Source organism: Lactuca serriola, chromosome 8 (assembly GCF_051521515.1).
Source record: "Lactuca serriola cultivar US96UC23 chromosome 8, Lser_US96UC23_V15, whole genome shotgun sequence".
In the NCBI taxonomy this organism is placed as follows: Eukaryota; Viridiplantae; Streptophyta; class Magnoliopsida; order Asterales; family Asteraceae; genus Lactuca; species Lactuca serriola.
In genome coordinates this window covers 232,829,727-232,855,639 of record NC_136415.1, presented here as the reverse complement: position 1 = coordinate 232,855,639, position 25,913 = coordinate 232,829,727, and positions in this window count along the sequence as shown.

Here is a 25,913-nt window from a genome sequence, read left to right as displayed (position 1 = left end):
TAACAATCAATCCTTGGCTTCAGAAAGCTTAGTGCCTCAGATGTTGCACCTCTAATGGAGTCACAAACACCAAGAGCAACTTGGATGAAGAGGAGAAGATAGGAGGCATGCAAAAACGTCTAGAAACCCTAAGGAATCCGATGGCCACATTTTTGGTGTTTAACGGATCCTTAAATAGTGAGGCTATTAGGGTTATCAAACAAGGAAACCCTAATTTGACTGCTTAGGCCTTAATAGAATTCGTCCAACCTATATATTATTAAGTAATCCATAGCCCAATAGCAATGATCTTATAATTACAAATTCAGTCCCCTAAGTTTAATTAATCTCTTTTAGCCACAAAATTAATTCTTAATTAAATCTTGACTAATTTTAATTAAACATGATTTCTCCTTTAATATATTATTCTTATAATATATTAATAAATCATAATTAAAACTTTTTCTCCTTAATTCATGTCACATATTACTATGGTGAAGGCAACCCAAAAGGACCATGCATAATCGGGTCAAGTACATACCAAAATAGTTATGGACTTAGACACTAATCCAACAGATTCACATGCGTCTTTATCTATTAGTAGTTAAATATCAAAAGGCTTGACAAAGAATTATACTTAAGTGATGTATGTAATATTTTCAAACCAAGAATAGATTTGGTGATAGATACTTAGTCAAGTTCACTGACGACTTTTATTCGTTATTGTTGAAACCTTTGGTTTTCTCAAATTGTTTCGTAGTGAAAAATGATATACAATTAATGGGACTATCATTAACCATTCGTTGTGATTAAGAAAATGAGTTTTAAAAACGAAGTCTTCTTGGAAATCTTATGGGTTGTCGAATTGATTCAAAACTCATTCTGACAAAAACACTCACTCGTCATTAGTATGGTTCTTGTGGCACATGATCACCTAGTCACTTGGACTTATATTTTGATGTTCGAGGTAGCCTTCGAATTCTCTAGTTGGATATGGTCACCTTGCCACTGGTTGAATGTCGATGGTTGATGTTTTTGAAGAGGATAAAACATAGACCATGCAGTCTATTATATGATGTTTTTAAAAGAAATATTTACTTTATAAAAATTTTAGAATTATGCTCACGGAACCAAATATAAATTGACTATATATATATATATATATATACATATATATATATATATATATATATATATATATATAATCAAGATCAAATAAGAAGGAAATTTTTGGTAAGAAGGTAAGAAGTTTTTTTTCTACATATTTTTTCGCGAACAAACAAAATGATTCATTTGTAAGATGATTCACAAGAAAAAATTCTCAAAAAAACATCTCGATGATTCATTTATGCAATGATTTTGTTGTTGTTTACTAAAATTGTCACAAAAGTGAATTTTTTCTTAATTTACTTAAAAATGAATCATAAAGATGTTTTTTTTTGGGAATTTTTTCTTGTGAATCATCTTACAAATGAATCATCTAGTAATTCATTTCTTTTGTTCGTCAAAAATATATGTAGAAAAAAAACTTCTTACCTTCCTACCAAAAAAAATTTCTTTCCGGATCTATATCCTATATATATATATATATATATATATATATATATTCCTACCAAACAAGTGGGTTAAGTACTTTCATTAGTCTAAGGATGTAATGGTTACTCCTTATCTAAAAAGTATGGAGTTATAGAGCTTATGTTAGACAATGGGCTTAACCACTCTAGCATCTACAATTTGCATTTATGTAGACTATCCTAATTGATTGTTTAAGATGAAGTCTCCACTAATCCCACTAATTGTCATTCCAGAAGACAAGTGTTTAAAAAGTTAGTTTTTCTAAGTGGGTGCTATTTGGAACTTAAAGTACTAAAGATGTATAAGATAAATGCATCATAAGTTTGGAACTAGCGAGTTTTCAGCTATCATTTAATATGCTAAATAGTTGTTCAGAAACTATTAAAACACATATAGATGCATTCATGTATGACTGTCAAGTATGGGCCAGATTAATCATCCTTGATATACTATGAATATAAAGAGTTAGTGAGTTTCTAAAGGAGAAAACATACATGAATGAAAATGCTCTCAGATTTAAATTAGCATCTCAAAGTAAGAATCTTATTTCTTATAAGATAAAGATAATTACATAATGTGACTTTATTATAAATCAAGATGACACTTGTGTTTTCAATGAAGCTAGTGGGATCACAATAACATTCCTAGTCGCATATGTAGTCGACATACTGATTTTTGGAATAAAGATCGATATAGATATATCAAGGGTAACTTAAAGGATTAAAAAAAATTGCATTAATTGTCAATAATCTTAAAGAGCTTAAGATAAAAGACTCTAAGAGATTCATCTTGTCAAATACTACATGGCATGATTTTGAGCAAAGTCCTAGTGAAAATGTTTTTTTACTAGAAAATATGGTTATATTCCCTATGGTCCTGTAATTGGATTAATCATATATGTCGTGATTATGCACGAATGCTAGATAAATGGTATGCTTAGGGCATGTCGAATGATATCGATATAATCCGAGAACAAGTCAATGTGTGACTTATAGGAACATTCTAAAGTACTTTCGAGAACTAGAGAAATATTCCTAATCTACGGAGTATTTGAAAGAAAGCTATGTTTAAAGTTGTTACACATGTGCTAAATTTTCAAATAGATTGAGATGACTCTTATTCATAATCGCGTGTGTCCTCATTATGAGTGAAGATAATGTTACATGGATAGTGTTTCAATATAATTTTTAAATTACAATTACAAATAAGAGTTAGAGCACATTATGGTTTGGAGAACCACATGCTAAGATGCTTAATGTATGTTTCATTATGACTATGAGTAAAACCATTACGCAACTATTTGTATTTAAGTCATATTTAAGCATCTAATACATTCTCAATGGTTTTCTTTATATATGAGTTATATATATATATATATATATATATATATATATATATATATATAACTTGTCACACCCCCAAACCTGAACGGCGGAAACGTTCGGGGGCGGATGACTTCATGTGGTAACGTAACAAATGAATACATAGTAAAGAAAGCAATACAACCATCATATATATAATTGAAAGTTTACATTTGTCCAAAAGTTACATGTTCAAAACTCAATTACAATATGATGTCAAAATACGAGATTAAACTGGCGCCGCAGCATCCCTTCATCAAAAGCGAAATGAATACCTGAAATTACTGATTTCCTGGGACATACAAGTAATTTTGAAAGAGTAGATCAGCATTTAAGCTGGTGAATTTCATAAGTATTGAAGTGACAATGTTTGAATGAACTGAAATGTTTTATCTTCGTTTGTTTGTGGTTAGAAAATCCAATATTTTCTACTAGTATAAAAGTAGCCTTCACTCAAGACCAATGTTTGTTTCTAAAATGTATGTAAATGTAAAAGAACCAATGAATTTGAAAACCTTGTAAATCAATGCATTTTAATACCCCTTGTGAGTTTTATAACCATACTATTGACTCTGAATGCCTATACACAACGTTCTTCAGGCGTTGAAATGTTATGACGTTTGTCACCCCAAACGGTGGACTGCAGCTAACAGTCAGGGCGCGGGTTTGTCAAGCCCGTATAGATCTATACACAAACACCATGCTCCCCCTCCAAGGGATTCTGGTATATAATACAGGACTTGAAATATGTACTCGAACGTACATGAAGTTAGTGTCTCACAAATCCGTGGTATAAAAACAGATCTACTTGTTAAAATGTTACGTTTGTTCTTGTACACGAAAGTGAACTTCTTGAAATAGGTGATTCTACTACATAAGAGTTAGAAATTTGTTTCGTAAAACCATACCTATTATAGTTTCCAAAAAGCGTGTCTTGTTTGTTTAGAAACATTGAGAAAAGGAATCGCTTGTTTATGAAAGTATAGATTTTTGGGTGTAGAGTCTAGGATAGACAAGAAAAATCTCAGAACAGATTAGTTTATACATGCATTACAACAACATTATATTTTTAAAAGGGAAAATGCTATTGTGACATATGTTATATATATACATATATACATACATATATAAGTTCTTTTAAATGTTTATAAATCGCATGTGATTTGAATATATAACAGTATATAAAAGAATTTCTTTATGTAACGCACGATAATACTCGTGTGTTTTACTTGTAATCCCCCCCTTTGAAAGCATATAAAAGTATTTAGACTAATTAAAAAGGTTGATTTAGGGGTATGAAACTCACTTGAAAGTTTGAAGATAGCGAGATGGAAAACCGGGCAGAGTTTCGTCTCGGGAAACGGATTTTCCTCGGGATTCTCGGGAATCTCGGAAGTAAAATCGACCTTCGGGACTTGAGCCAAAAAGACCAGAGTTTCGGGTTTGAACGGACACGGAAAACGAGGCAAAGTTGTGAGAGAGAGAAGAGAAATGAACCCTTTCTTTGGAAACCCTCGCATTCTATTTATAGGAAGGCTGGTCTGCCTTGGTACGCGGGGCGTACGCTCGTACGCGCTGCGTACGCCTACGTCATGCATGACCGAAGCCTCGACTGCCTCGGTTCGGATGGGACGGGTTGTTGGGTTCTCGGGTCGGATGGGACGGGTTGCTGGGGAGGTGGGTCGGATGGGACGCCGGGTCGGACGGGTCGGACGGGTCGGATGGATCGGATTCCTCGGATATGGCGACGTGGACGATCCGAGGCCAATCCTCTCGGTTACGCGGGGCGTACAGGAGTACGCAGCGCGTACTTCGGAGGAGGATGCTGACTCCCCTTCGGATAATATCCGAATTTTGAATTAAATAAATAAATAATATATTTAATAAACTTCAAAAATCCATATCTTCTTCATACGAACTCCGTTTTCGATGGTCTTTATATCCTTGCGTAGGTGAGACTACGCTCTACAACTTTCGTTTAGACACCGTCGGCAAATTCCAAAATTATATTTTTATTATTTATTAAAAATCCATCGTGTTTAAGGAATTTCTTAGAAAATTCATAACTTCTTTATCTGATGTCGGTTTTTGCCAGACTTTTTACCGCTGGAATACCATTGTCGAGACCTTCGATTCTCGTTTAGGTCATTCCGGCCAAAAGTCGCTCGATCTCCGATTCGAGTTTTTAGCGGTCTGTTGCTAAGCCGAACTTGGAAAAATCACATCTTCGCTATATGAAGTCGGATTTGGGCGTTCTTTTCACATACGATCATGGTTCAAAGACATTTAATCATAGAAGGAAATTAAATAGAACTATTTGTACGTTTTATTATGAAAGTAAATTTTATTACTTAGAAGCGGTTACAATACTTGACCCATTCTGGTCCTTACAAGGAGTTGAAATATCGGGTTGCCACATAACTGAAAATGTTTGTATTCGTAAAGTTTATACAAATCAAGTTTGTCATATCTACTTAACAAAGATCCTTCATTAGCTAAAGCATGAAAGTCAAGTCGGTGCTATAGGGCTTTGTTGATAAAAGTACATATATTTGATTGCAATTAAGTATTTGGATATTCGAACAATAAAAGCAACATATATTCTAATGAGATGAGATATTGGATATGATTCGTTCATTAAATAATTGATTTTGTTCTTTATTAGCATGTTTAATTCCTTGAATAACTAGGTAATTCTAAATGTGTGTAGTCGTTGATAGTCGTGGGAGAAACTATGAGTTATGATTAATATGAGTGGATGGTTGCTTTCATGGAGATGAAAATAACAAGAGCTGCTACCAACTTTATAAGTACTAGATTAGGAGCATAATTATTGGAACTGACCCACAACAAAATCGCTTTATGGATCGTATTCAGGAGTGATGCTTTGATCAAGGTTGTATTTTTGTATTCATAGGCGTGAGATAAATATTTTGGAATTGAAGTGTATGAATTGTTGTGCTTTGACATGGTTTAACGTTGTTCCATAAAAGGAAATCATAAGGGCCATTGTTGGGTATGATATGAACTACATCGATAGGCGTATGTAGTAAAGATGGGATTTGTCATTTTTATTTGTTAAGAGTTACAAATTTAAGGCCTTACTAAAAGTTAAACATTAAATAAGATTGATTGCGATCTATATCTCATGTTCAACATGATGTCTGATATAAATGAATAATTGATATCACACCTTTAGTTACAATTGTAGCTTAGAGCTCCTGGAATTGGTTGTTGATGAGATGGCCCTTCATATGTTGTTAGGGGCAGTAGGACATTGCTAGAAGTTAGCTAATATCTATGTCAGTCTGTAATGAATCTTGTGCAAGTGGTATATTTTTGAATCTATATGCCTAAGAATCATTATCGAGTGACATTTCTAATAGTATATGATCCTATAGGCTCACACCTTTATCAAGTTGACACATTTTGTAAATCTATTATTAATGTGATTATTAATAAATAATATCAATTCTTGTATTTAATTAGGGAATAAATATTATTTTGTGAAAATAATAATTATAAGAGAGTATACCTAGTTATTTTTTCATATGATATGAATTAATAAGTCATGCACAACCTTTTGTACTAGTTGGATTCTTTTTTATTTTACTTAAAGAAAAAGTTTATATTTCATCAACTTTGAGTTTATAAAAATTGATAAAAGAGTGGTTGTAGCTTGTCAACCTCCATGCTTTGTCTCCCATGCTTATAAAGGCTAGAAATAATTTAGACTATTTTAATGTAACGCCCTTACTTTGAATACACTATATAAGAGTGATTCTTTTATGGTTTTTGAGCTAGTTTTTTAGTCTTATTTCCCATCATGAAGCATATGGCCAAAAATTCTCTATATCTCATCATCTCTCTCACACACACAATCACACACTCACTCTCTTTCTCTCTCACTCTCTCTCTCCCCCTCTCTCTCTCTCTCTCTCTCTCTCTCTCTCTCTCTCTCTCTCTCTCTCTTTCTCTTTCTCTTTTGAAGTTAGTTTGGTGGTTTTAAAGCTTCCTTGAGTTGTATCCTTTAGTATTTATTTGATTTAACTACTTAAAGGCTTAACACACTCAAGAATATAAGAAGGAAGTAGCATTCCAAGTGCCTTAATCTCGATGGTGGATACACATAGAGAAAATCATGTTCTTTGATTTTTGTCTAGCTTCACCAACATCCCAAAACCAAGTTGGTTCAAAGGCTTCAAAGGTTGTCATTCTAAAACCTCTTTGGTTGGTTTTATTTAATTCAAACCTCTATAAAAGGATCTATGATGCCTTGGTATTGTTATAAACTAAAAATAAACTTGTTACTTTTTAAATTCTTCCATTGCGGTTTTTGTGAAAAACAAACTTATCTTTTGTATCAAAACCCATCAAATGTAACATGTCCCTCTGTGATGATTTTAACATGATCCCAAGGCCAGTTCCTCTTTGTTTGGATGCTCGGTCTAGGAAGAGTGTCCATCTTCCCATATTTTCTTCTTCTAGAATTTGGCGAGTTTCCATTTCCACTTCGGCTAGTAGATCATCACTAAAGTTCGCGACAGATGTTGCTAGTGCTTGCGATTTTAATGCGGATATTGGCTCCAATTTATGTCAAATGTACTAAGCTTCACCGACTACTTAGCCATCCTTCCTGACATCTCCTGGTTTCTCATAACATTCTTAATTGGATAATTAGTTTTTTACATGTATAGTATGAGTCTCAAAATAATGTCTTAACTTAGGAGAAGTTGTAACTAGTGCAAGTATTAGCTTTTCGAGATGAGAATACCTTGTCTCAACATCTAGGAGGCTTTTACTTATGTAGTGAATATGATGTTGGTCCTCGTCAAGATCCATGCATAGGACTACACTCACATTGTTCACGGATACTAAAAGGTATAAGAGGAGTCGCTCTCCATTTAATGGTTTTACTAATAGGGGTATTGAAATTAAGTGTTTTGAAGTTATTGGAAGGTGATTTTGTTGGATTAGGTGTCTAAGCTCATAACTATAATTGGTATAAACTTGAATTGATGGTAGAACAATCCTTTTGGATGCCCTCAAACCTCTTAATTGGACAGGATATTTTTAGGGAGAGAGATTGATTTATTATTTGACTAACAAATTGAAATAAATAATTTATTAATATATTATGAGAATAATACATTTATTAGAAATAGTAATATTTAATTAAAATTTGATCGGAAATTAATTGGATTTAATTTTGTGATTAAAGGAATTAATTTAAAGTGCAAGGACTAAAGTGTAGCTATTCAATAGTTGAACAAGAGGAATTCTAGAAACTCCACAGTTTTTGGAGGCTGTAGGGTTTCTAGAATTATACATATGGAAAATTAGAAAGTTGGATAATTACACATTGAAAGATAATATTATTATATTGGTTTTGAGCTTATCTAGGGTTTCTTTGATGTACTATAGAAAGGTCCCTATGGCTATAATTTTTGGCATTTATACCTTATAAGATATAGGTTGAAATTCTGATCTCCTCCATCCTCTCTCCTCAATATTTTTCTTGCTTTAGTTGGGTGTGAACCACTAAAGAAATGATGTTAGTGATGCTTGCTTGCAAAAGATCAACTAAGGGATTCCTGATTGTTTACGTCAAGAATCAATAAGGTGTCTATTCTTTTGTCACACCCGAACGACGGAAATGTCTGGGGGTCAGGTGATTTCATCTTGTAATATCATCACAGTGAATATAATAGAAACAAGGCAAGCATCATCATCACACGTACAATAATACAAGAATACTGAGTATACATCTTTGTACTTGTTTACAAGAGTTACATCCCAAAATATCAATGTTTATAATAGTAACAAAATGCAACAAATTTCCACATGACCTTGATGTCCACCTGCTTAACGATTTCCTGAGAATACAAGTTATTTTGAAAACGGTCAACATATATACTGTTCGTAAGTTCATAAGTATATTTGTATGAAAAGTTTGTATGACGTTGTAAACATCAGAAAATCCGATATTGTCTGTAAAAGAAGTAAATGGTTTGAATGCTTTGTATCAAATCTTGTGTTAATGCATGTGTGTTTTGAAAATGTATACGGAAAGAATTATAGAAAATCCCATGTTTTCTTGCAAAAGTCATGTAGTATTAATACCCAAAGACCATAAGTTGGTGTTTGTATAAAATTGTAATTGTAGAATTGTTTGTGTATTCCGTAAATCTACAATGGAGTTAATTTCTTTGTGAGTCGTTATAACCATACTTGATAATAACTGATCTGCCCGTCATGACTTTTTTAGATGCTAACTTGTTTAAGGTATGGTTTGTCACCCTAGACTGGCCTGGTCTAACTGTAACGAACAGCTCTGGTGTGGGGTGTCAACCTCGTATAGATCTATGCACAAACTCTCGCTCTCCCTCTAGGAGACTTCGGTTATAACTACAGGGCTAAAGGTTGTACACTAGGTAGGTATGAATGAATGAACGTGTCTCACAAGAACCTTAACTATGTGACAACCCAAAAATTTCCATTAGGTAAAACCATCCACTACAATTGAAGTCAAATTTGTATCAACTAACTATCAAACTTTTGGGATGAGTTTGAGTGTTTTTAGGTTAGTGCTCCAGAGGATATCAGGAAAGAGAATACACTAGGGTTTAATATGTTGCAATAAGTGCCCAAACCTTCAAGAGTTTGGAATATTACAGTCCAAAAATGGTATTCGAACCAATAACCCTCAAGGCTATATAAAGAAAATTTAGCCATTTTGGATTCATTTGTTACATTTCTAGCTAGAGAAAAGTCGATTTTCTCTCTTAAGGATCTTCACCCGATCACCGCCAACTGTGAGTACTTCAACCTAGAGTGTATATAAGTGTGTTATATGCCTTAATAACATGAACATCAAGCCAAAACAACAAGATTTGGGAGTTTACCGCCCAAGAACATCTTGGAGAGTAGACTCCTTTATAATGGCCAAAGTGTGCCCAATGTCCCTCCAAGCCTTGGGACTAAACCTAGAGAGTACAATTACTTGTTTTAGACCCCCAAAACATTAAGAAACAAGGCAAGAACTGAGTTCACGGGCAACGAAGTTCTTGGGCCGTGAACTCCATTTTAGGGTGCCAAAATGCCGTAAATGCTTTCCACAAGCCAAGAGACAAGCATAGCCCTTTACCATGATGTGTCTAGGACCTAAAACAACCAAAATAGAAACACCCATAAGTGTTTATGGCCAAAAAACATGACCAAATGGTCCATGGGCCATAAACTCAAGATAGAGGTGTTTTGATGCCACAAACACTTGCAAGGGCTTAGGCATGAATTTAGAATGCTTCCTTATGACCTTTAGGACCCTCATAAGTATAATTGGCCATGAGTTTATGGTAGTAAACACATTTGGGCCGTGAACAACTCAAAAACTCCAAAGAAGGTGGTCTTTCTCATCCTAGGTTAAAGCTAATGTCCCTAAAACATTCCCTATCTTTCAAACTTGCACTAACACATGTGTAACCATGAGTTTACGGACGTAAACTCCCTTGGGCCGTGAACTCATGGTAGTAAACTCATATGTGTGCCTTATACCTTCCTATGTCGAATCACATGTGATTCCAACACCTAGCCAAGGTGTTTCCTAGTCCCGGAAGGTGTTATCTTTCATGTAGTTGTTCATAAACACTATATTCATGTTATTATGTGTCCTTAAATATCATTTAGGACTTATTGTGTCACAGAACTTCATTCGTGGAACTTCTCATCCGTACGCGCATACCAGTTTGAATCACCCACATCAGGTGAGTTCATACCCCGTAATGAATCTTTTGACTATTTTAATTGTTTTAAGGGGGGGGGGAATACAAGTTGAACACAATGATAATTGTGTAAATGTTTGTTATAAACATCTTTCAAAATGTTACTTATGTTATTTATAAGTTGTTAAAACATTTCAAAACACTTTTAAAGGTTATCTTACTTTATAGTTATACAAAACTCTGTTTTTAAAAGTATAAGCATAACTTTGTAGATAAATGAGTCTTTTCAGTAACAGTCCAGTTAGAGCATTACTAAACTATTATAGGTATAGTTTAAAAGAATTCTATTTATTACTTCTAGTACAATGAAGCACACATAGAACAGAACAGAACAGAACAAACAGTGAAGAGAATCAATCTCCATATGGTTCCCTCAATCTCCATATATGAGAGCGGGTTAGTAGGGGTTCCAACTTTCACATTATGGCCGTAATAAAACACACATATGTTTTTAGGTTGATAGTACCTCCGTATGTCATTATAAACGACATCAGGGTACTTATTTCTCCCATTACTTTCATAAAGTGTTGGTAACACTTGAAGGTTAATCTATTCTCTATTCGAGATAGGTTATAAACTAGGGAGAATATACTTTTCAGTTGACAAAGGAATAGTAGAGTCTTGGTAGAAGACTGCTTTCATAACAGTAGAGTCCTGGTAGAAGACTGCTTTCATAACAGTAGATTCTTGGTAGAAGACTGCTTTCATAACAATAGAGTCTTGGTAGAAGACTTCTTTCATAACAGTAGAGTCTTGGTAGAAGACTGCTTTCAAAACAGTAGGGTCTTGGACTGCTTTCAAAACAATAGGGTCTTGGTAGAAGACTGCTTTCAAAACAATTGAGTCTTGGTAGAAGGCTACTTTTATAAAGTTAGAACCATGATGCTAACCTTATGATTCCGTAATGTAGACACTATAGGATACATATATGCTAAGTAGATTCTGACAGCTAATAGGATGTGTGTTCTTCGTTGTACGTCCTGTTCCAGTTGGATGTGGGTTTACACCGAGGTCACCCAATCTATTATCTACCCGAATCTATATATATTTATGCTTAGTATACATTAAGTCATCATAAGGGTACCAAGTATGGATCAGGTCATAGGACACTAGAGTCAATGCATAGTTTTCTAGTACAAAACTTTCGTTTCAAAGTCAGTACTTTTGGATATACAAAACTAGCGATTTCCCACTTAAGGGCTTAATCCATTTTATTAAGCCAGTACAGTTTTAAAGACTTTAAGTGAGTTAACTCTATAACACCTTAGTTTATACGCCATGTTTATATATAAACCAAATATCCGACAGCTAATAGGATGTGTGTTCTTCGCTGTACGTCCTGTTCCCGTTGGATGTGGGTTTACACCGAGGTCACCCAATCTATTATCTACCCGATACCAAATTATATATAGCAGTATAAACAAAGCTATTATAAAAGTAATCACCATAGTCAATATTTTATTATAAGAAATATAGATTTTCTTAAAAGAAACTCTCCATTAGACATAAAGGAACCATTACAAATAACTCCATGAGTAACAAGTGAATACACCAAGGTTATATACGACAACGATCTAACAACCAATGGAATATGTGCTATCCGCCTTACTTGCTATACCCCATCGGGTTGTAGGTTGAGGGCAGATGCGCATAATTGATTGTTTTTTTACTCCAAGTATATATAACTAGTACCCACTTATTACGCATAGAAAGGCTTGTAGTGTCATTTTACTCAACTCCCATTTTAAGTAGGAAATATATGATTTTCTAGAGGAACATGCAAACTTTACAAAACAACACCTTACAGCTTACATTACTTTGCATATACATTTCCAACCACATTTTTACAGCTTACTCACATCACTGAAATCTTATGAACTCACCAGCTTAATTGTTGATCAACTCTTTCAAATAACTTGTATTCTTAGGAGACTATTAGACAGGTGCTCGTGCTGGGGATTCAGAAGATGGAGCATTATAGCTTCAAGTCTTGTTTTGTTATTTGTTTATGACTTCTATGTTTTGTGAAGACATACATTGTAAACACTTTCTTTCTAAATGAAATGGTTGTTCATTACTTGCTTACCATATACATATCTTGTGATACTTGACATGACGTCCTCCACCCCCGAACGTTTCCGCGGTTCCGGTTTTGGGGTGTGACAAACTATATTTACGTGAATATTGTATCACCCTGTTTAATGTAGCAATGAACGTTTTCGAGTATGTTTTAAGGTTACAAGGCCCAACGAGTATATAAATGGACCACAAAGGCCCAATAATCATGTAGTGTATATTCCAGGCCCAACAAGCATGTATATGGGCTACAAAGGCCCAATAAACATGTAAGGTATCTTCCAGGCCCAATAAGCATATAAATGGACCACTAAGGCCCAATAAACATGTAATGTGTATTCCAGGCCCAATAAGCATGTAAATGGACCAGTAAGGCCCAACAAACATGTAATGTATATACCAAGCCTAATAAGCATGTAAATTGACCACTAAGGCCCAATGAACATGTAATGTATATTCCAGGCCCCATAAGCATGTAAATTGACCACTAAGGCCTAATGAACATGTAATGTATATTCCAGGCCCAATAAAAGTATAAATGACGTAATTAATCCGTTTGTTGTTAAGTTGGTTGTTTAAGCTTAGTTGTTTACTAAAATGACATAAAAGGCACACTTTTTGTAAAATTACAATTTTGGTCCTTATAATCGAAAATTTAAAACTAAGGCACATTTTTGGTAAAAATGACATTTTAGGTCCCTTAAGACCAAGAGTTTACATTTAAGGGCTTGTTTTAGACAAAGTAACATTTCTAGCCCATTTTTGTTAGGAATAACACTTTTGGCCCTAATTCTATGAAGATTGACATTTCCGGCCAAGTTTTGTATAAATTTATCTTTTCTGCCCAAGTTTAATAAAATTTACATTTTCCACCCTTTTAACCAAAAATTTACATTTTTGGCTCAAATTTGTTTAAAATGACAAAAAATTACATTTTTGGCTCAAATTTATTTAAAGCCAAAAATTTACAATTTTTAGCCCATGAAACCGTGAAGGGCCAAATTTGAGGCCCATTTTCTTAAAATTTACACTTTTGGCCCTTTTAAAACCATGAATATCGTAAAGACCCTTTTTTGTTTAAAAGTGACTTTTTTAGTCCTCTTAAAACCATGAGTTGTTTTGGCCCTTTACACGGCTTTACTTAGTTTCAAACATCCTTAGCATGTTCTAATCCTTTCAGCTTTATAATAAGTTGCATGGAGTGTTTTAGTTTACCAACATCACCATATTTTTAGTAGATCTATCGAAATCTATGAAGTTCCAACACATAAGCACAACATTTAATATGGTAAAACACACATAATCATGCTTAAACACATAGATCTACACAAGGCAACTTGTATCCACCCTTAAAACATATTAAAAACCAAAAATATGAGGTATGAACTCACTTTGCGTTAGTGGATTATTTTTTGGTGAAGAAATGAGAGAGATTTCGGCCCTAGAAAGCTCTTTTTAGTAGATCTCGAAATTATATGGTTTTTAAGGAGAAACACGAAGATGGTGAGGTTTTGAGAGAAGATCTTAGCATAAAGATGGAGTTTAACATCTTGAACATAATATACTTACCAAGATGGTTGAACTTGGAGGACAACATGATGAAAGAATCCCACCACCTCACGGTTTTCTTGAAGGAAAAATAGAGGAGTTTCTTGAAGATTTAATGAGAGATTTAGTAGTGATTTGAAGTTGAAATGGTGAGTTGGGAGGCTGAGAATTAGGAGAGAAGAAGATGAGTCTTGAAAGGATGTTGCATGGAGATATGTGATTGCTTAGATAACTGATGTGTAAAATGCAAGGATAACCACCATGCAAAACTTACGTGGCATCTGAATAATCTTTTTTTTTACAATATATATATATATATATATATATATATATATATATATATATATATATATATATATATATAACCGAGAATGAGTGGAAGGAAAAATGAAAAGAAAAGAAATGTTTGGGCTAGTTTTGGTTATAATTGAAATTATAAGGCCCATTATGGAAGTCTTTGGCCCACTGGGCTCTCTTATAAGTTTACGGCCTAAAATGTTAAAAGAAATGGGTTTACGGTCCAATAAGGTTCAAGAAAGTTGTTTACGGCCCAATAAGGCCCATGAAACCAACATGTTATATTTTGATGAATGTGGGTCCAATTAGGGCCCATATAAGGATTATTAGCCCAAAATAATCAAGTTGTGAGTTTATTTGCCCATTAGGCCCAATAAATGATTCATAGTCCAATAGGGGTTTGAACCGGGTAGTTAGGGTTACAAACCCAAAATCGAGTGAATGTAGTATATTAAATTAGGTTTAGGGCTTCCTGAGTGAGATATGATTTGAATAACTATTTTTGAATGAGCAATATGTATATCATCTAACATTGAATTACAAGATACATTGAGAGTTGATCATCCATGGATAGAACTTCCCAGGCAAAAATGCTAGTTGTGATATCTTTCTTATAAATTTAGATTTGAGATACAAAATTTTGTAGATTGATAGTTCATAGTATGTTACCTTTATGTGAAAGACATAGATCCTTCATAGGTTGCATATACCCTAATCATTTAACTCTTAAATGTTTTTCCGCTTAGCGCATGAAATTTTTGTAAGCTACATTTTCCATTAGTGGTATCAGAGCCTATGGCTATCTTTCATGTGATGGCACATTAGTGAATTGATCAAAAACAACATTTTCGAAAAATTGCATCTCATGACGTGAGCGTTGGTGCTCAAAATGTGAGATCGGATCAGATCCAAAAATTTTTGAATTTTTTTGCCTAATATGTTTTGGATGCTTTTAATTGGTAATTATCTGCTTTAAATATCTTCCAAATCCGAATTTATTGAATATTTGATGATAAATTAAAAGCCTAAAAGTTATGAGATAAATCTTTGACTTGATTAATTGTTTTATTTTTACTTTTTTAAGTGTATAAATAATTTATTTAGATATTAATTCTAATAATTAACGTCAAATATTATTTGGTTTATATTAAATTATAAATTATATAATTTTTCAAAATTTATTATAAACCTAGTGTTTAAAAAAATTAAAAAATACACGTTATACTATATGTAAGATTAAAAGTTTAATAATTACTATATGTTTAAGAATAAGTCAGTCGAACCGCTAGTATGCCTCATTCACTAAGCCATACAATAAGGCGAGTTTCAGGAAACGACATATAAAATGACCAACATTGGGTATCCACTCTTACCCATTGCTCTCTTGTATGGTGGAGGGTCTTTAGTGAGCAGGTTTGGTAGCACAATTAATTCTCATCAATTAGTGTAATGCGATTAAAAGTAACTAAAATATTTTATTTTAAATCCCAATCTTAATGACTTTACAAATAATGTGAATTTGCATGCTAACCAATGAAATTGCACATTATACTTTATAGTAGTTAGTGGAGCGCGGTGATTAACAAAATCATTAATAGTGATTTTAAAGATTAATAATGGGCATTTAGAAATTTGTCGTGGATTAATGGAGGGCATGTGATTAACCAACACTTAAAAGTGAGATGATAGATGACATCGCGAGTACCAAGCTAATTTGCATGGTTATTCACATCTTGTTTGTGATCCACGGTATCCCAATCACAAATAGAAGAGCATAATCTGAGATTAAACATGTCATTGAATAGTTTCAATAAGTCTCAAAAGTTCTAGGAATTTCATGTAATTTAATTTCCTTTAAATTTCATTTTTCAATGGTGGGATTGGTAAATCATCATTTATCTACCTTTATAAAATTTACAATTAGATTACGACATCCCTTTTCTAAGTTGTAAATTTTGTAGTTGGATCCTAGCCTTAATAGTTCATTTTGGGTTGCTATATTAAGGAATGCTCTTATCTAACTAAAACTACCTTTCTTTTAAAGATGTCTCTACAAATGATGCTTTTGGTTCCTCCTCCTCCTCCTCCAATCATAACTATTCTTTATTGAACATCTGCTCCAAGTTGACATTGGATGGAACCAACTAAAATGATTAGATGCGCAACATCATGATGGCCCCTCGTTTTGAGGACAAGAAGTATGTCCTTGGGAAACCATTAGATGAGATCGACGAAGAGAACGTCAATCATGAAGAAGTGGTCACCTACAAGAAGCAATATAATGGTGCAATTAACGTTGCTTGCATCATGGTGGCCACGATGACTCCTGAATTGCAGAGATACTATAAGGATTATTGGCCGTATGAGATGAACAAGGACCTTATCGAGAAGTAGCATAAGCGAGCTCGTCAGGAAAATTAAGAAATAGTAAAGTCCCTCAAAGCAAGATAGATAAAAGAGGCAGAATCTGTTAGTAGCTACGTGTAGAGAATGCAATGATACGTGGATCGACTTGTGAAGCTTCATGTGAATATTGATGAGGAGTTGAATATCGACATAGTCTTGAACTCCTTGCTAGATTGTGATGATTAGTTCATCTTAACCTATCATTTGAACAAGAATGAGACCACTTCGTCTCAATTTCACAACCTACCGCGAACAGTCGAAGCAGGGATGAAGGGAAAAAGTGATGCCTCCACTCCTGCTAGTGCTCTTGTTCTGGCCATTGGTAAAGGGAAAGGGAAAAAGTGGAAAGGTCCTCCTAAGAAAAACTAAAATGGAATGTCTCAAGATGGGTCATCAAGCAATAGACCTAAAGGAAAATCCAGTTGTGATGCTCCTCCTGTGTTTGAACCTAAAGAGGCTACTTGCTTCTACTGCAATAACGAAGGGCATTGGAAACAAAGTTGCCCAAAATATGTGCAGGACATGAAAGATGGAAAATTGAATCCGACTTCTACAGGTATATACACTATCTTATCTAATAACTCATCATCTTTTGGTTCTTGGGTCTGTGATACAGGATGTGATATTCATATTTGTTCTGATTAACAAGGACTAAGAAGAAGTGAGGATGTGGAGCAAGGTAGAATAAACGTGATCAAGGGAATTTTCTATCTTCACTTGTCACCATGCATGGAGTTTATAGTGTAGTGCTATGTTACGGAGTTAGATTAGATATATTTAATTGTCGCTACTCGCAATAAATCACACGAAACATTATTTCCTTTCATGCATTGTTTAAATAAGGTTTTAGATATTCTTTTAATGATTAGAATGGTTCTATTTTTGCTTATACAATGGTATTTTTGTTCTCAAGCTTTACATTGTGATCTTGTGTATGAAACTGTGATTTGTGTAGAAAACTTAGGCAATAGTGTATTTCAAATTGATTCGTCTAATGGTGTAGACAAAGCGTGCTTGTGGCATTGTCGTTTTGGACACATTAACAAGAAGCGCATCGCCCAACTCCAAAAGGATGAAGTGTTTGAATCATTTGACCTAAGGTTAGATGATGAATGTGAATCTTTTCTTTTAGGTAAGATGACAAAATCACCTTTCACTAGTTCTTGTGAAAAAGGTGAAGGTTTGTTGGACCTCATAGACACAAATTTGTGTGGGCCCTTCAGATTCACCACAAGGGACGCTAATGGATTCTATGTTACTTTTACTAATGATTAAAGTAGATATGGTTATGTATACTTAATCAAGCATAAGTCAGAAACCTTTGAAAAGTTCTAGGAGTTTAACATGAAGTCGAGAATCAACTGGGCAGGAAGAAAGTGACGCTTAGATCCGAAAGAGGCGGTAAGTATCTTAGTATCGAGTTCCACGACTACCTCAAGGAATGTTGAAAAGTATCACAATTGACACCTCCTAGGACACCACAAGTTATTGGTAGGGCTGAGAGGCGCAATCGAACCTTGTTGTAAGGACCTGGAAATGGATCTTAACCAGTGATCAAACAATCAATCAATAAACAATAATAAGAATTGAAGTAGTAGAAGAAGAAGAAGAAACAAGCTTGCACACGTTTATATTATAAAACGTCTGGTAGAACTTGAAGATACCCTAGCCGCAAATGCTAAACGATCAATAACCATTAATGACCTTGACGAACCCTATATATAGAAGACTCCGACCGTAAATAGGGTTTACGGCCGTAAACACATGGTCAAACCGTAAACACCAAAACAAACCTAAAATACATAAAATGACTCAAATAACCTTTTACGATGGAAAGCCTAGACCAAACCATAAACTGGACCCTTCAATCTCCCCCTTGTTTTGGGACTAGCGTGAATCAGTCCTTGTCGACAAGAAGAACATCTGATTTTCCCATCGCCCCATTCCACATCCTTTTGTTGATGATATCAGCAACCATAGATGTATAGTCTTTAGCAGCTGGCTCAAAAATGTCTTCTGCAACCTTGATCTGATGAAGGTTCAACTGATGAATATGCCATCTCCCAACCTGAAACAGATCTCTTTTGTCATATAAACGAATGCATCCATCTTTAAGCTTAATGACAACAGACGTTGTACATTCATCAAAAACCCAGTACATCATCGACGACAATGATCCATCTTGATAATTCCGAAGCACAGGAATCTGTTTTACTTGACTGGTAGCAGGCTACATCATAGTTTGAAAAGGAAGATTGGTTTTGGGATCAAGTATATTGGGGTATTGTTTGATGATTGACTCTATAGTCTTCATATTAGGAAAACCCTTCCTCACTTGATTCTACAAATAAAGCTTGAAATGCGTTGCCATGGGATCATTCGAAGGATTTGCAAAAGGAGCGTTCGATAATTCTGAAAGATCAACCCTGCTCCAGGATTGGAAATCTTGAAAAGTTGTATAAAACTCTGTATTTCCACTTTTGCATCTCACGAACAACATATTTAACGTATGATGAAAGCCCCATGAGACAATTCCTGACCTATCACCATAACGTCTGTAAAATGTTTTTGTTCAAGGTCTGTAACAGTGATTTTGCGCTGATCTCCAGGAGCATTTTGATCTGAGATCCTTTTAAACAAAAGTTGATCTTTCTCAACAGCTTTGGCCAATTTGGCATGTTTCAGAGCTACAACATTTGGAGCTTGAACTGGTTCCACTTCAAAACAATCCATAACTTGAGATGTTTGTACAGGTTATGGCACAACCGGGGGAGCTTGAGAAGGCAGATACATCCTTGACTCATCAATAGAGGATTTGAACATGTCTCCAAGTTCCTCTTCCAACTTCTTCTTCTTCAGATCAAAGTAGTTGGCTGTGAGGAGACCAAAGTGAGTCTGAAGATCAGTGATCTGTCTAGTCTTTAGAGTCTTGTCCTCTTCAAGATAAACAACTTGAATCTTGAGCTTGGCATTTTCAGTCACAAGATCAGCTCCTTTAATGTCAAGCTCCATGTTCTTTTAATTAAGCATGTTTATTTCTTTTTGAAGCTTAAAGATCGTGGGATTATCTTCTCCTGAGTGGCCTTCACCAATAGAAATTCCTTTAGCTCTGGGAGAAGGCACTGAGCTTTGTTCTTTAGCCAAATGCATAACAAGCCTTATAGAGGCAGCATCATGATCAGGCCTGGGAGGAGAAAAATATGTTGGTGCAGAAGAACCACTAACATCAAAGTTGGTGCTTGGTCCTTCATGAAATGGTCTATACGAGTCAGCGGTAAGAATAGGTGTTGGATGAATTAGGAGACCTTGAGATAGTTCAAAGATTAGCACACTAGGTCTTGGATCAAGTCTTCTTTTAACAGGAGGCGAGGATGTTAGAGTTGTTATAGGATCACTCTCAGGTGGCTCTGAGGTAGGAAGAACATTAACATGGGGAGGAATCCCTAAAATTGTCTCCATAGGAATTGAATCATCAGCCATCTAATTAGAGGTAGGAGGCATGGTTTCGAATGCATCTTCAGTTTCCCATATCTCCGTTGCTGGATGAGCAACATCATGGATACTGTCAAAAAACAAGTCGATGTTTTCATTGGACAAATGATTTTCATTGCTTCCAAAATTCAGTGAAATACCATCCTTTCCATAGCCAGTAAGATCAAGATCTTCGAAAGAATCATGAGCATCTTCAGCATTTGTAGACGCAGTTTCCTTTGTTCCTTTACTGTAGTCACTTTGAACAGGCACAAATGTCATATCTTGTTCTTCTGCCACAAATGCACTAGGAATAATAGATTCCTTTTCATGATCTGATACAGTTATGACATCATCATCTGAAAATACCTGCTCTAAGGAAACATGCTCAGAAGATATTTTGTCAGAAGACCCATGAGACTCGGATGCTTCATTCAGCTCAAAAAACTTTCCAAATTTAACTAGAGGAAACTTTCCTTGAAAGACTACCTTCTCCTTGAAATTTTGTTTGATAGGTCCAACACTCTGCAGACCACGAGACTTCATGTCCAGGGTTCTCCTTCTTTGACCATCCCTGTGAAATTGCACATTAAAAAACATCTGAATGAACCTGGGATACATCAAGAATGTGTCCCGTGTCTTTGCTTCGATATTCACCACAATTTCCTCCAAAATAAATTTTGAAAAGCTGAAGTCGATTCCTACAGCAAGTGCAGTAATAGCTTTTGTATTTCTCAAGGAAATCTCGTCAGCACCAGTTCTTCTTCCAGATATGCAACTCACAAAGATGTGAGCCAAAAATCTCCAGTAAAGTGGCAGTAGTTTCTTCACAGTGGGACGAAAATTGCGTTCATACCCCATCCTGACAAGAGCTTCTTGGGTGTCATTGAATCCAATTTCAGTAGGTAATGAAGATTGATCATCAATCAGAAGAGCCTCTCCGATGAATTGCTCTGTTATGACAACACTACATCTGTTCACATCAGCTTCAACAGTGACAACTCCATGATTTCCCTTCTTCAGCTTAGCAGCTTTCTAGAAATCTCTGATGATGCCTTGATAAACAATATGATTAACTTTGAGAGCACTAGACAAACAACACTCCCTTAGGCCATGAATCATCGGCTATACACTTCCGCAATTGTGACACGTGGAAAGTGTCATGGATCTGACCTAACTCTGCAGGTAGCTCCAACCGGTAGGCTACCCTGCCTACCCTTGCAATTATCCGAAAAGGACCGATATAACGGGGCCCCAACTTGCCCCTCTTCCTGAATCGGATCACTCCTTTCCAAGGAGAGACCTTCAGGAGTACAAAGTCGCCGATCTAGAACTCGAGATCGGACTGGCGCCTGTCCGCATAACTCTTCTGACGACTCTGAGCGGTCAATAACCTCTGCCTGACCTGTTGTATCTACTCAGTCGTCTGTAGCACAATCTCTATACTACCCATAACACGCTGCCCGACCTCACCCCAGCAAATGGGAGTCCGACACCTCCTCTGTGACATCCCCAAAATCACGGCCAGAAAAGACCGGTTTGTTTATGCTTTGTAAAAATCAGAGTACTTCATTTTATAAAAGTGTTGCGGAATTTGTTCCCAGAAAAACATGGTAAATACGTAATTAAAACATTTTCGAAGAAACATATTTATTTCATTTTAAAACGTTTGGGATGTCATCGTTAATACAGAAACATAGGCATAAACAGAACGTACAATGATTTACACTAGTGATCTACATCTCTTTAAATCTCTCAGTGTAATGTCACTTCACTTCGTCACCTATGATATACGTAAACTGAGTGGGTCAGGTTGGGAAACCTGGTGAGTACATAGGGTTTTCAACCCACAATAATATAATTGTTATGTTCAATCATCAAACAATTAACCCAATTACCCATCCCCGTTATCTTCTTTACTCTTAAGGATTTAACCTAAGAGTCATCTATCATGCATTCGTTTATTCCGAAGTCCCTTACTTTCAGGGTTATAGGACTGGCACTAAATCCATAGCTGCCGATGTTCATTCGTAAAGCACTAATTCCATAGCTGCTATACCCTACTCATCAGGTACTAAATCCATAGCTACTAGTGCTCAACAGGTACTAAGTCCATAGCTACCAATTCCTATAGGTACTAAATCCATAGCTACCAGCGTCTAACTAATAGGTACTAAGTCCATAACTACCAATTTCTAACAGGTACTAAATCCATAGCTACCAACGTCTAACAGGTACTAAGTCCATAGCTACCGGTGTTTGTCCAATAGGCAATAAGTCTATAGCCGCCAACGTATACTCTTATCATCTTATATCTCTCACCGTTCATCTACCCATGTCATACCCAACCTATTCGTATAAAATACGTATACAGTTTAAATTATTTAAAACATGTATAAAACGTTCATCCAGCATAGACAGCAAGTATTCAGATAATATGTACGCATAGCACGTAGTTTATATAAAATACTTTATATTTATGTGTTAGAAGAAATGGACTATGCACTCACCTGAAAGGTGGTGACTCAGCACTCGAACAGCGCTTCGATACTCTCAAAACAATTTCCTTCGATAAAACCTAGTATCAATACCACTAGGGTTTAGTCTAATGATAACCGCGACAATTTAATAGTCTGACTATTATTATTATTATTATATAAGCGTTAAATAACACTCAATATAACTCATAATAATATCCCAAATACTCATAATAAGTTCCTAATAATGTTACTATATTAAAACATAAGCTATACTAAAGATAGGTTAGGCGTAGCTCACTTACAGCGGGTTTTCTCGAAAACGGGGCTTCGCTAGAGCAGCGTTCCCGAGCCGAAAGGCTCTTTTCTCGGGACTCCGGGAGCCTTGGGGCTTCCTTCGGGTGCTAGGGGGTTTACCAAGGCTTTTAGGGGGTTAGGGAGGCTTAGAGAGGGAGTTTAGAGAGAGAAAGAAGAGGGTTGAGGGGTGAGGAAGTTGGAATGACCGGCACCTCTATTTATTGTGCAAAAATCTGATGGACTCGCCGAGTAGGGGGGGGGGACCTACTCGCCGAGTTGGTCCATGTGGTGGCCTTCTGGTGGTGCCACGTGTCCAATTCTGGTGGTGCCACGTCACCCCTATCGCGTATCAGCCTTCGAACTTAGAAAAATCATAACTCTCGCATACGAGATCCTTTTTCGACATTCTTTATATCCACGCATAGGTAAAATCAAGATCTACAACTTTCATTTAGACTCCATCAGCTAATTCTGGACCGATCTCAAATTTAACAGTAGGAGGCGTTTAGACTGTTAAATGACCGCGAAGAATTCGTAACTCCTTCATACGAACTCCGTTTTCGTCCATCTTTTTACCGTTGAGTTCCTATTAATGATATCTTCAACTCTCATTTAGGTCGCGTAAGCCAAAAACCGCTCGAACTAAAATTCGAGTTTCGGGCCGTGTACTGCTAAGCCGAATCTTAGAAAAATCATAACCTCCTCATACGAAGTCAGATTTGGGTGTTCTTTTTATCGATGCTCTTAGTTTAACATACCCTAAAACTTTTGTTTATATTTCTAAGGCTAAATCTCGCTCTATCGTAAATTCACTATTTACACTTCCCGGTGCCGTGCCGGTTTTGCCGTAAAACTTCGATGGGCCATAACTTCTTCGTTATAACTCGGATTTTGGCGTTCTTTATATGTACGGAAACCTTGTGACATACTCTACAACCCGGATTTGTGGGCGTTACAATTATCTCCCCCTTAGGATGATTACGTCCCGGAATCATCAACGAAACAGGGTCGTATAATGACTCCATACCTCATCTCTTCATCCTGGGTAATAATTATAACTTTTATATTCCTTCAAGTCTATCTCTTAGACTCATTGACTGTAAGCAGTACTCGATCGTGTACCTGCTCCCTACCTCAGGCTAGACTCCCAATTATGACCTTCAAGTCATAATATCAATCCTTACTCGATACGAACTTGAGAGGATTTCTTTTATTACTACTATGGATCGATGTGCCATATTTTAATGACCTATCATCGTATGTTGCAACACTTAGACTTAGGTCTCTTAGAGTTAAATTCTAAAAAAAGGTATGCCTTCCTTCATGTTCTAATGTGATATAATCACACTTTAACATTTGGCATTTATAGCTACCAACTTCTTTAACAACAAGCGCGATATTTCTATTGATCGGTTTGATTTCAATCTTTTGGTTTAAGTCGGACGCTTCATCAAACTTGGTTCTCGGAACCACGTAACCTACTCATCATAGTCGGACTCAATGGGATATGACCACTATGGTCGGAATATCAACAATCTTCTTAGTCATTACAGAAACGATGGTAACAACACACTTGAATAAAACGAAATCAATTACTAGCTTCTTGGTAACCTTGTGAGTTTCCCTGATCCAAGTGTGAGTCCTATGCTTCCGATAGTATAGGCCTCTACTACCCTTCACACCTACTCATACTTGTTCCAAGTATTGTCTCGCAGTTTCCCAAGTCGCCATGCAGCAAATCACACAATCATTCAATACATCAGATAACAAAATGATGGTTTTATATTATTTCTTGAAACGATTACATAGGTGTTCAAGTTCACCCTAGACTATGCCTCTACTAGGCTACATCATACGAGACTATGGCTACTGCATAATCCGATCTTCGGGTAAGAAGTCCTCATTCCTGATTCCTCGCGTGGTTCTCTGCTTCGTCGAGGATCATGTGAAATGCCCTTGGCCTTGGTAGCGTTTCCGGTCTTGTTGCTTTATTTTTCCTTGGGCAGTCTCTGGACATGTGCCCCTTGCCTCCACATCCGTAGCATACTTTATCATTATGTGTGCAGTCCTTGGAATAGTGACCAGTCCTCCCACACTTGTAACAAGTCACTTCTTCGTTGCACTTTCCATGATGCTTCTTCTTGCATCTATCACACCATCTTGCTTCACCTCCATCTCCTCCTCCAAGCTTTGAGAATTTTCTTTCCTTGTTCGACCTCGAAGATCCTTCAAACTTCCTCTTCTCTCCTGCCTTATCTTTTTCTAGACCCTTTTCTCCTATCTGGGCCTCTACGTTCTTAGCTGCCCTAACAACTGCTTTCAAGGTAGTTGCCATTTTGACCATTGGGCCAAAGTCAGTGGGCAGTCCGTTAGCAAACCTATCAATCTTGGAGAGTTCAGTAGGCACCAAGTAGGGGAATAGCTTCATCCTCTCAGTGAATGTGGTGGCATACTCATCAACACTCATCTTCTCTTTCTTCAGGTTCTGAAACTCGTTGTTTAGGTCTATCAGATCTATCTCCGAGCAGTACTGCATTTTCAACTGTTCCAGGAACTCCTCCCATGACATCTTTATGGCTTCTCCTTGTGGCATCGTATCTGCCAATAGCTTCCACCAGCTCAAGACTCCAGTTTTCAGCTGTCTT